We start from the raw sequence: 13,720 nt of genomic DNA on the forward strand, positions 1-13,720 counted from the left end.
AGCTGAAAACTGTTAGATGCAGCAGCGCACGCCGAACTTGTGTAGATTAGGTGATCCCCTTTCAACGAGTTAGCGTGGATTAGCGCTTAGAACAGCAGCCACGGTGCTACACACGATTCGTCAATCATAGCTGACAGTTTCTTTGTGCAGTATGTTAATAAATGTTTATTGCCGTTTTCATTTTGTATTGCCCATATTCTTCGTTTTAGATATAGCGTCCTGTGAACACATGAGTCGCTAGCGCGCGAGCGTGCTACCTTGAGCGGCAGCTTGTGTTCTGTAGTGGCAGATTCGATTCCTGCTACCTTGAGACGCGTGCACACTAGTGCAACGAAGGTCAATGAACGACAGAGACTGGATTCAGCCAATGCATTATGGCGTTTGGCTTCTCGTGCACGCCAAACAAGGACTTCGGGCCGAGGCATTCCCCCGTGTGGAATCGCAGTTGACGCTGATAACTTGCCGACGCTGCTTCCGTTTTGTTATTGTTACGAAGTAGCGTTTTTATTACTATTCATCGGCCGATGTTATGAGGGAACGAGAGGTTTTAGCAGTCGCCTCATGCGCAGCATTTGTTTCACTGCAAGAAGCCGATTACCAGAAAAAACAACAACAAACGACGCTGTGGACGACATATGTTTTAAAAAGCAGGGAGCAGTGTTGCGCAACAAAAACTCATGTCTGTGTTAAAGTTGAAGTAAGAGATACTTTTCCTTTTTTTTTTCTTAATGAAAAGTACGGATTTCGAATAGTTACTGAATTGTGTAGGCCCTAAAATTTCCAAAGATAACACCTCTTTTAGGACAGCTGTACCTGCACCAGAAAGTTTGTCTCTCCCAGTTTTGTTTGTTTCTCTTTGTCGTCCACGGCGAAGAGATGTCTATAACGCCGTCATTTTCACATCGCGCATATCACTTTCTAATAGTTGAGTTATTCCCCTCTAGTCTTCTCTGTTTGTTTCTATAACCGCAGTTCGTAGGAGTGCACAAACATTCGCAGTTACGATAAAACTGTCAGCTTTAATGCTCTCTCCATATTCCATATCGTATTCCAGTACTTTTAAACACAATAAATATACACTCTTAGTGAGAGCAGGTATTGTCTGCAGGGGAAACAGCGACTGTTAAAATTAAGTTTTTCACGACAGCCACGATTCGCACTCAGTATGTTTTATTGACCGGGTCAGCTCTTCAACAGACAGCTACTGTACTTTAAACTGTAAATTTCACGGCTTTTGGTGATGCTCTTGTTAAACTCAAGAGTGAAATCAGTCGACTAAGCATACTAAGTGCGAGTTGTGGCTGTCCTGAAAAATTTAAATACACACGCGTTCTATAGGCACAACAAACAATCGACCCGCCGTCCGCACAAGGGGAAGGGTCCCAACGCCAACAAACGGCCACCGCGTATATGTTAGTGCCAGCAGAAAGATAACAACCGAGGTCACCGCCCGTACATACTAAGCAAATCTAGGACAACGAAGTGGTTGGCAGGCGTTTGTTGGTCTTCGTTGCCCTAGTGTGTGCATGCCTTTGGACGTTGGCTGTCATACTTGTTCTGACGGATACAACAGTGAGAACGCGCCGATTACAATTATAGCGAATGACGTGCAACTCCGCTTCTGGAATGGATGTCTAAGACGGCGGATGAATCTGCCGCAGTGGTGAGTGTGTGCGCGTCAGCTGCAGCTGCCGGCGTGAGTTCACCGCGACCCGTCACCCGTGACGCGACGTGTGACGTGACGCAGCGCACCGTCTCCAGAATGGCGACCGTGCCAGGACGCGAAGCGGCAGCACGAGCCGAGCAAGCGTGCCTCGGGACCAGCCGCGCTCCCGGTGTTGACACCACGACTCGATAGGAGGAGGAGGAGGAGGAGGAGGAGGAGGGGGGGGGGGGGGGGCGAGCAGCGCCCGCAACTCGCGTTGTGACGGGGTCTGAGGTTCTGTACTGCACGTCACTTCTCGCGCTCCTGCGAAATGCACAAACGCCTGGGTTACTGCACAGCTCCAGGGGAAATGTGGAGAAATGCTGCGAACGATGAGAAGATGACCGTCGCCAAAAGAAGGTATATTTTTCCACTGCCACTGAAGTTCACCCTGCCTGTACTTACACAGCCGCCTAGAGCCTCCATTTACGGTGATTTTACGTGACACAGGAGGTTTCTGAGGACAAGGGGCCACGCTGTAGAGACATGCGTAGTACCAAAACGGTACCAATTTAAGACGCACTTTCCGATCCAAGTTTAATTAATTTCGCTAAATCAGATAGATTTGTACGTTGAAGGAAATTGAGCTGTGTTGTTGTTAGCTGAAGTAAATAATTTGTCAAGACAGCTGTCAACCTTGGCTGTCAAACCTATGTATTTTTCATTATGTGACAGGGCTGCCCTCCGCATGACGACGTAACGCGCATGAGAATGCTTCCTGATTGATTCGAAACAGTTTGTGTGAATAGAACTATGATGTAATTGACCTCTGAAGCGTTTCATTTCGACGAACACGCGATGCAAAGTTGCGGAAGAACTCCGCCATTTCGAAGAGTGGCAAATCTACTTATGTATATATAACTCGCTTAGACCTCGTGACCTGATCATCTTGAAATCCGAGAGCAAGTGCAGCTTGTTCAATAGTGCGAGACTGGAAATAGAAAGAAAAGTGTGTGCCCCAGGTGGTATTTCGTTTTTCTTTCACTAACAGTCGACACCGTTTTGTAAAGAGGTAGTGTTCTGAGATATGCGAGACGGAATTACTAGTTGGTTCAAATGGTTCAAATGGCTCTGAGCACTATGGGACTCAACTGCTGAGGTCATTAGTCCCCTAGAACTTAGAACTAGTTAAACCTAACTAACCTAAGGACATCACAAACATCCATGCCCGAGGCAGGATTCGAACCTGCGACCGCAGCGGTCTTGCGGGAATTACTAGTGTCAACGGAACAAATTCATAGCATTTCTTGAAAAACGTGCAATTAGTTGTGTGATGCGCGAAAGGAAGACTAATATCTGTTTTGCGGCTGACCTGTTAAAGACAAACAGGATATAAAACTATTGCTTAAGATACTGCGAAGTACGGCCTTTAGCTTTGGAATGTTCGTCTTGTCGGTCTGATGGAAGGAGACCCGAGGGATTCAAGGAGCTGGTGTAGCAGGTGCGGCGAGTCTGTCTGTCGGAGCAACGCTGCCCAGGGAACTGGAGGGCGAACACGCAGGGCGTCCCTGCACCAGAGCTCCAGGTACGAGGTGACGGGCGCGGAGTGCCCACAGCAACGGCGATCAATCAGGGTCGCGTGCTTTTACCAAACAACGACCAGGAAAGAGCTCTTGTTTGTTGCAGAAACGCCCGATACGACAGGACCCGTCCCAGCACGAAGTCCGCTATCACACCACAGGCGCCGCCTCTCGTCTCACAGATAAGCGAAGCATTCTGGGCGTGAAGGAGTGTTTTCTCTTGTTTATCTGTCGCCGGCCGCGTTCTTTCGAGAGCAGGACTTTATGACGTCCAACGTCATAGCGCCTTCCCGGAAGAATATCGGAGAGACAAACACGGCAGGGAATTCCAGCTAAACCGACATTCAGCAGTCTCTTTTTCTCTTTTGTTTTGCGTGTACTGAGTTTCCTTTGCCGGTGGCCTCGGTAACGTGGTCGCCTCTGGACAGAAGAGAGACAGGAGACGGTGTGTCGTCACAGCACACACATATTTTTCCTGAAGCAGTCGATGAGACCGCTCAGATGGCGTGTTAACCACATTCCTCGTCTTGAAAGAGAGATCTGGTTGGTCACAGCTAGTAGAAAGATCTTCAGATTCAACTGCTTTGTGGGCCGTAAACGACCTTCATCCACAAGTGACATTTTGTTACCGCCACGAAAGCGGTACACATTTCTACAATGTAGTACGACAGCCTATTGTAAAGGGGAGACACACTTCATTCAGTCACAAACACGCGACGGCGGACGCACAGGTGGCGGCTAAGATCTTGTCATATTCATTTCGACAGCTGAAGTCAGCTTTACAGGAGCACGCGCGGGGCGAGTTTCACTCCATGCTCCACAGATGGGGTTGTCTCTGGGCTTCCACCGGCCGCTAAGGTTACCGCGCGACCGGGAAAACCCGTCCGTTGGGCAGCACAACGGCTGCTCGTTTCGCGTCCAGTGCGAAATTAAAGCTTACCCCAAAATTAATAAATACTGAACCACACGTGTCACTGAAGAGCCAGAAGCTCATTTGAATCGGAAAAGATGGGCGATTAAGCATGTGAGGACACGCTTTCGATATCTGCATTAGTTTGTAAGTTGTTGTAGATTAAATGTTATAAATAGTTCATCAATTGAAACTTACTGGCAAGTGCTCTATGACTTGAGCTACCCAAGCAAGACTCAAGCTTCGTCCTCACAGCTTTACTTCCGTCAGTACCTCGTCTCCTACTTTCCAAACTTAACAGAAGCTCTCCTGCGAACCTCGTGGTAGAGCAATTGCTCACGAAAGGCAAAGGTCCCGTGTTCGAGTCTCGGCCCGGCACACAGTTTTAATCTGCCAGGAAGTTTCATGTCAGCGCACACTCCTCTGCAGATTGAGAATCTTATTCTAGAAACATCCCCCAGGCTGTGGCAAAGCCATGTATTCACAGTATCCTTTCTTCCAGGAGTGCTAGTTCTGTAAGGTTCGTAGGAGAGCTTCTGTGAAGTTTGGAAAGTAGGAGACGAGGTACTGGCGGAAGTAAAGCTGTGAGGACGGGGCGTGAGTCGTGCTTGGGTAGCTCAGATGGTAGAGCACTTGCCCGCGAAAGGCAAAGGTCCCGAGTTCGAGTCTCGATCAGGCACACAGTTTTAATCTGTCAGGAAGTTTCATATCAGCGCACACCCCGCGGCAGCGTGAAAATCTCATTCTAGTTCCTCAATTGTAAAAGTGAATATTTCGGCAATGCATTATCCGACTGCAACAAATGATGTGTGTACGGATCGAACTGTGATAGCAGATTCACTGAAAGTATTCAAATATTTAAGTGAAAGGCCGAAAAGTGGATTTCGCACAATTAAAAACAGCTTGTCTTACTAAATAAATAGAGAAACATTAAAAGTAGCGGCAGTACTGTAACGTTAGATATATGGGAAATTATTTAATGTGTAATGTAAATTATTTGTTAATATTTACGCTTGTGATTCCGAAAATGGAGGAAAAAGGTAGAAATTATTGTTTGTACTCGTAAATAACTATGAAAGATAAAATAAAACTGATAACAGCATAATATTTCTCGGAAAATTTCCGTGTTATTTTATGTACCATACGTTTATAAAAGGTTAAAGTTAAGAATTGCAGCAATTTTCACGTAAAGTAGTCTGATTGACTTCAGTTTGCTTGACGGAGGTTTCCTGGGTGAACAGCGGCAATTTGAAACGGAGTCTAGGTTCGGAGGCCGTTGGAGGTGGTCAGGCTGTGTTAGGAGAAACTTTTATATGAGGAGCGGTGAATACTCGCTATTTCGCGTATGTGAATTATTCCGAGTTCTTTCTTTCGGACATAGATATTCTTCGGCATCTGGTGAACTTGTTACCTTTCGCGTTGCGTGTGATACAAGCTGCACTTACAAGGTGTCAGTGTGCAGGCACTGTGGAATTTACAGTTCGATGTACTGCGGAACTTTAACGGCTTTCTAAAGATAGCCCACGCAGTTAATCGTGGTTTATTCAACCGCCTCCAAGATCTTAAGAAACTCGGCCATGCTCTGAAATTAATTTATTGTGAACTGTGACTTTCGATTTTTCTATGTCTTATAGCAAATAAACTCGAATTTGTGAAACTTTAAAAAATACGCTAGTGCGTACGTGATTTTTGCGTATCATCCTGCCTGCATTTATACTTTTGTGGGACATTGGAAACATACCGACGAATGTGAGATGACGTCCCATAGACGAAACGTAGCCAACCTTGTTACGTCCAACCACCCATTGAAGTGTTTGCGCTGTGTAATGTGTGGGTAAATCTTTACGTGGAGTAGCACGTGGCGGCTCAGAGCTAACATAAAACTGATGAAACGTTTATAACTTCGATTTTTGGCGAGTTGATGAGAGAGATTGTATTTTATTTCATCATCCACACCACATGCACAATCCCATACAAGCCGCACGGGCGCAATACGTACTCCGTGCCGTTGGCTGTAGGCTACTTGGTATATTCACTAATTTCATACAGAGTGTGACTTTACACATAATTTGAAACCTTAGCGAAACTTTTTCTTGCTGACACCCCTCACAAAATAATAGAAGTTTTAACGCTTACTGCACTTTCACTATACATGCCGTAAAAGTTCAGTAGCATCCACGACGATCCAGTTTACTACCTCTATTTCGGTACAGACTTTATTCGCAAGAGTTTATCATCATGTATCACTGAATGCACCTGCATAATTAGATATCATTATATGACACACAGTTAAGGAGATATGACTTCCTGTACATTGACTTGCATGAGTAACTAGCTTTCGTTTAAGATGGAGCTCAGTTAACCGAACTACAATCGTGTATTGTTCACGCCTAACATCAACTATTTAACGCATTAACTCATTTGTCAAGTAACGACTCGTTTGTTTTATATATGGGAGTTCGATTATTTAAACAATCGGGAGGTATAACTATTGTTATCCTGTAAGGAGTTAAGCAAGCAGAATGTTGCCTTAGTAATTTCTCCATCTCCGAGCTTTATGAAAGCGAAGCGCAAAACTTGCAGAAACTATTCGAGAGCATAAAATAATTGTGCTGCAGTTTGGATTGCCTCTTAAATTCACTGGAGACGGACGGATGCTCAAAAAGTGGTTTGCTGTCTGCAGGTAGGAGGAGCTAATCAAATAATCCTGTGAGAGTTACAGTCCCAGATTCGAGCCTCAGTGTAGTAAATAGTTGTAATGCCAATGAGCTCATTCTACACTGAGTGCCCACATGTATGTGATGCCAACATTAAAGAGATGCCAACATTATAGAAGACTGATCTAGTTTTCTCCAGCGGGACTGATAGTTAGGCGGGAGCGTTAAGGGCAACATGATAGCCTTTATCTCTATGTTTAATTTCAGTCACCACTATTGCAATTTCGGCCTTTATGGTCATTTTGAAGTGTAAGATTTTTTTGCCTATGAGCATATGAAACGTTTGAAAATGTTACGCGATACATGAACGTTTCATGCCACAGTTAAAGCAATGTAATCCAACATCATTTTGGGATCGTATTCACGAACTCCCACAGACGGGCGTACTGCTGTGTAGACACCCCTGTTACGGCAGCAAACGCATTTGCTGGAAAATGATGGAAACCCTAAAATTGAAAACACGGCGATTTAAATGAAATAGGCGGTCGGAGGCAGGAGCGTTATGCTTCAAGAAATTGAACAGGATAGTAATTAGTATTTCGCGTCTCGTGAGTTACAGGGTGACAATTATTAAACTATATGAAAAAAGCGTAAATTAATGACAAACTACGGCGTGCACATACTTTATTCAACATGTAAACGTCACCACAGATATTCGGATTTGGGTTATGACATGTTTGATATACCTGCCATCGTTGGCGACGATGTGGCGCAGACGAATAGCGAAATTCTGCATGACCCTCTCAGTGTCGGAACATCGATGCTGTCGAGGGCCTCCTGCATGACTGTTTCCAGCTCAGCAATGGTTTTGGGGTTGTTGCTATACACCTTGTCTTTAATATAGCCCAACAAAAAGAAGTCGGAGGTGCTCGGATCCGCTGTGCGGTTGGTCCCGGCGGAGGTTCGAGTCCTCCCTCGGGCATGGGTGTGTGTGTTTGTCCTTAGGATAATTTACGTTAAGTAGTGTGTAAGCTTAGGGACTGATGACCTTAGCAGTTAAGTCCCATAAGATTTCACACACATATGAACATTTTTTTGTTCGGATCCGGAGCTATGGCGGCCAATTGAGGCCTATGCCAGTGGCCTCTGGGTGCTCCAGAGCCAGAATGCGGTCCCCAAAGTGCTCCTCTAGGACATCAAATACCCTCCTGCTTCAATGGGGTCGAGCTCCGTCTTGCATCTTGTCGAAATCTGGGTCACTTTGGATAATGTGCAATAAATAATCTACCGTTCGGTAGTCACCGTGCCATCGAGGAATATCGCACCGATTATTCCGTGACTGGACACTGCACACCAACAGTCACCCGTTGACGGCGAAGAGACTTCTCGATCACGAAATGTGGATTGTCAGTCCCCCAAATGTGCCAATTTGCATATTTACGAACCCATCCAAATGAAAGTGAGCTTCGTTGCTAAACCGATCCATGCGGATATAATTCCCATCATGCCCCGCGGCCAATCGTGCAGTTTGAGCGTCCTAACGCAAACCGTTCGGCAGTTGCGACGATTTTATGTCATATAGTTCAATAATTGTCACGCTATACGTCTTGCACGTTACTGCGGGTGACTGAGCACAGTGGCTAGAATACTCGACTGGTACATTGAGCAGTGAGGTTCAGATCGTCATCCGCTCAACCACATTTACGCTTACATTGGGTCGGTTGCGCCGGTTGACGACGCTAAACAGCCTGCTGTCGGTTTCGTTCTCCGCGTTCACCGAACTGAGGAAATGCTCAGCCTCCACCGTGCCGCATGTTGCAGGTCGACGCAAGTCGTTACTTGCGCGAGGAGCGCAGGCTTAAATTTCGCATATACTGATAGGATAAAACGTGATGAACCCTGCCCACTAGGATACCGAATGCCGGCTGGTGACGTAAGCGGGCGCCTGAGAGTAAGGAAGTGTTCCCAGCTCCTACACGATCCGCAAGTGAGGAGATGCACTGTTGTAAGCGACTTTCACTAAGAGCAGATCGTAGTGGACTGTCTGGCGATCGGGGAATTTTTGTAAACCCTCGTCTCCAGTTTCGTAAAGGCCTCGCACTAGCTACTGCTAGGGAGGCAGAGTTGCCACTGTTGCTACGGTAGGCCGAGATTGTGAGATCGTGAAATGGCTTCTGGTGCAGTGCACCGCTAAGGCAATTTCTCCCCTGGCACTATTACACTGGTATGCCCCAGGATCAGGTAACAGGGTAGGATCTACATCTACATACATACTCCGCAATCCACCATACAGTGCGTGGCGGAGGGTACCTCGTACCACAACTAGCATCTTCTCTCCCTGTTCCACTCCCAAACAGAACGAGGGAAAAATGACTGCCTATATGCCTCTGTACGAGCCCCAATCTCTCTTATCTTATCTTTGTGGTCTTTCCGCGAAATGTAAGTTGGTGGCAGGAAAACTGTACTGCAGTCAGCCTCAAATGCTGGTGCTCTAAATTTCCTCAGTAGCGATTCACGAAAAGAACGCCTCCTTTCCTCTAAAGACTCCCATCCGATTTCCTGAAGCATTTCCGTAACACTCGCGTGATGATCAAGCCTACCAGTAACAAATCTAGCAGCCCGCCTCTGAATTGCTCCTATGTCCTCCCTCAATCCGACCTGATAGGGATCCCAAACGCTCGAGCAGGACTCAAGAATAGGTCGTATTAGTGTTTTATAAGCGGTCTCCTTTACAGATGAACCACATCTTCCCAAAATTCTGCCAGTGAACCGAAGACGACTATCCGCCTTCCCCATTACCGCCATTACATGCTTGTCGCACTTCATGTCGCTCTACAATGTTACGCCCAAATATTTAATCGACGTGACTGTGTCAAACGCTAGACAACTAATGGAGTATTCGAACATTACGGGATTCTTTTTCCTATTCATCTGCATTAATTTACATTTATGTATATTTAGAGTTAGCTGCCATTCTTTACACCAATCACAAATCCTGTCCAAGTCATCTTGTATCCTCCTACAGTCACTCAACGACGACACCTTCCCGTACACCACAGCATCATCAGCAAACAGCCGCGCATTGCTATCCACCCTATCCAAAAGATCATTTACGTAGATAGAAAACAACAGCGGACCTACCACACTTCCCTGGGGCACTCCAGATGATACCCTCACCTCCGATGAACACTACCATCGAGGACAACGTACTGGGTTCTATTACTTCAGAAGTCTTTGAGCTACTCACATATTTGGGAACCAATCCCATATGCTGGTATCTTAGTTAGGAGTCTGCAGTGGGACACCGAGTCAAACGCTTTCCGGAAGTCAAGGAATATGGAATCCGTCTGATACCCTTCATCCATGGTTCGCAAGATATCATGTGAAAAAAGGGCGAGTTGCGTTTCGCAGTAGCAATGCTTTCTAAAACCGTGCTGATGCATGGACAGCAACTTCTCTGTCTCAAGGAAATTCATAATATTCGAACTGAGAATGTGTTTGAGAATCATGCAACAAACCGATGTTAATCATATTGGTCTGTGATTTTGAGGATCCGTCCTTCTACCCTTCTTATATACAGGCGTCACCTGCGCTTTTTTCCAGTCGCTCGGGACTTTACGTTGGGCAAGAGATTCGCGATAAATGCAAGCTGAGTAAGGAGCCAATGCAGTAGAGTACTTTCTGTAAAACCGAATTGGAATCCCATCAGGACCGGACGATTTATTTATTTTCAACCCATTCAGCTGCTTCACAACCCCAGGGATGTCTGTCACTATGTCCTCCATACGGGAATCTGTACAAGACTCAAATGGCGGTATGTTTGTACGATCCTCCTGTGTGAAAGATTTCTCAAATGCTAAATTTAAAATTTCAGCTTTCGTTTTGCTGTCTTCCGTTGCCAGGCCAGACTGATCAGTGAGTGACTGGATGGAAGCCTTCGACCCGCTTACCGATTTTACGTAAGACCAGAATTTCCTTGGGTTTTCAGCAGGCTCTTTTGCTAAGGTATGACGGTGGTAGTGGTTGAATGCTTCGCGCATCGCTCTTTTTACAGCAGCACGAATCTTGTAACCTCCCCACCGTAATTTTTAAAGAAAATATAGCAATACTTAATACAAATGCTAATGGACACTGCTCTAAGCGTAACCTGCCCACAATCAAATGTACTGACAATGGCAACAAAAATGTGAAATTCGCAATCTGACTCAAATATAAATCCTTCAAAAAATTAAAGTCCATTCAGTGACAAGAAAATTCAATTAAACCGAAATATCGGTCTTTGGCCCTGTGTAAAACAATCAGAATTAAAGTCTTACCTCAGAATAAATGGATGTCACATATCTGCTCTTGTTGTTGCGCACCGCTTGGAGGAACTGCATTGCAAATAAGAATATTCTCTTTTTTTGTGATTTTAGTGGAATTTTTCTTCAAAAGAAGTGGAATGAAATGGGAAGTGCAACGAAATCTTGAGTTCAATAAAAAATTAAATTTTTGAGAAAATGCTTTTGAAATAAAAAATTATTATTGGGAGACTTGTTGGAGAATAATTACAATAAATAAAATTTTTCATTATCTAATGATTATATTAATTAACAGTATACCTTATTCCTCATCTTGACCAGTGTTGCCGACCGCCTACATCACACAACCGCACTGGGCTGCTACTACTGACCGACCGCTCTGCATGACGACTACAGACTGAGTACTGCTCTCAACTAGACAGAGCTACAGACTCGCAACGACTAACTTGACCGACTCGCAACGACAGACTGACTGCTACTGACTCGCAACTAACTTGACCGACTCGCAACGACAGACTACTAACAGACTGAGAACCGCTCGCAACACTCGCGCGGTCAAGCGCATACTCTCTGGTCACAGATGCTACAATGCCTCGCCATCGCTGCTGCGTTACATACGTGTTTCATAACCCTCCACTGGGGGGGCAAAAATTTGGCAGCGATGGTGAGTCATTTGGACTTGCCAATCGCGGCAAAATTTTTCTTTAATTAACAAAATCCTACAACTTACAGAATATTTAAATGTTGTGCACACGCACTAAGTACAAAATATACCAGACAAAGACAAAATGTGAATACAAAACAGAGTAGCAAATCAGAAAAATGTATATACAAAATTTTTGACAGATAACAAAGTGCACAGGCACTGAAAAAATTCTTTAGCATATGCAGAACAAATAAACAGACTGGCAAGAATAATTAGATGTAGTACATAAAGTAAATGTTGTGCACACGCACTAAGTACAAAATATATCAGACAAAGACAAAATGTGAGTACAAAACATAGTAGCAAATCAGAAAAGTATATACAAATTATTTGACAGATAATAAAGTGCACAGGCACTGAAAAAATTCTTTAGCATATTCAGAACAAATGAACAGACTGGCAAAAATATTATATTGACAAGTGACATAAGTGTATTCGCATTGGAGTTCAGCGAATCGAAAAATGTATAACCTATGAACTATGTGGCAAGAATCAGGATAGGAAAGGGAAGGATTGCATCATGGTTGTAGCACTTTAGATTGCACACAGCTGCTCTGAAAGTCCATATCTTTCCACAGAAGTACAACACCAAGTGACACAACTTGAAGATCTTTTCCCATCAGAATTTATCAGTGTAGCCAAGACACTGAACTGTCGTAGTAATGTTCCATGTTTTCATTTTGGCAGTACATTAGGTACACCAAACAGTGGGACCATAATAATGTCTTCATCGCTCACGGTGGTGGACAGCATGTCGTGTCAACACCACACTCTTACAAGGCACACCAACGTAGAATTAGTGCAAAACCAAAGATAGTGCTCCATGATCACTAGGATAAACAGGACAAATGGACATTGCAGTAATTCAGGGTAGTTAGCTTATGAGGAGAAGGACATTATGTCACATAATATTGACAATTACAGACTTAATTAGTAGTTTGTGGCATTCATAGCCCAGTTATTGAACATTTCTGTACCAAGTATGTAGTATTACAGAAAAATGTTCATTAATTGTTTTACATAGAATCAGTAGTCTTCTTTTCCTAGTTACAAAGCATTATGAAATAGTCGCATTCTTTTCAGTTACAGAGTATAATTAAGAATCATTAACCTTCTCCTAATTACAGTTAATTAATCATTTGTCATTCCAATAATCATTAGCCTTTTCCTAATTACAGTTAATTAATCATTTGTCATTAATTAATCATTTGTCTAATTACAGTTAATTAATCATTTGTATAATTCCAGTTAATTAATCATATTAATCATTTGTCTAATTACAGTTAATTAATTGATCATTTGTCATTTCAATATAGTAAGAATTATTAGCCTTAATTAATTACAAAGCATTATTAAACAGTACCATAGTTAATTAATTATGTGTCATTCCAATCTATTAAGAATCATTAGTCTTTTCCTAATTACAAAGCATTATGAAACAGTCACATTCATTTCCAATTACAGAGTATAATTAAGAATCATTAGCCTTTTCCTAATTACAAAGCATTATTAAACAGTCACATTCTTTTCTGGTTACAAAGTATCAACATTGGAAACAAGAGCTAATCAATGGCATAATTAATCACAATTCGTGGAGTGACATTAATTATTGGCACTCAGTGGCCAGCAAGTATTGAATAGAATCATCATTCAGTATTATTCAGATTATTACGAAGTCATTATTAAAAATCAGTTAATTACAGTCAAATCATTAATAATCACAGGCATTATAAGTGGTATCATTACAATAAACAGTGGCAGGTATTAGCTAGTGACAAAGCATCATTTTGAATATAGTCTCATTAAGAGGTCATTAATCAAGTGACATGCTATTCAGAGTTGATCAGTATTATTCAGAATTATCATAAACTAGTGACATTATGTGGGACTGGTAATACATTTTTTTGGTAGCAATGCATTG

At 43.5% G+C, this 13,720-nt stretch overlaps 1 protein-coding gene across 2 annotated transcripts in view; it reads left to right on the forward strand.

The window, feature by feature from the left end:
* LOC126473489 (3-phosphoinositide-dependent protein kinase 1) overlaps window positions 1-13,720 on the forward strand; it is a 408,040-nt gene that overhangs the window by 156,141 nt on the left and 238,179 nt on the right. The window lies entirely within an intron of this gene.

Source organism: Schistocerca serialis, chromosome 4, assembly GCF_023864345.2.
Source record: "Schistocerca serialis cubense isolate TAMUIC-IGC-003099 chromosome 4, iqSchSeri2.2, whole genome shotgun sequence".
Classification (NCBI taxonomy): domain Eukaryota; kingdom Metazoa; phylum Arthropoda; class Insecta; order Orthoptera; family Acrididae; genus Schistocerca; species Schistocerca serialis.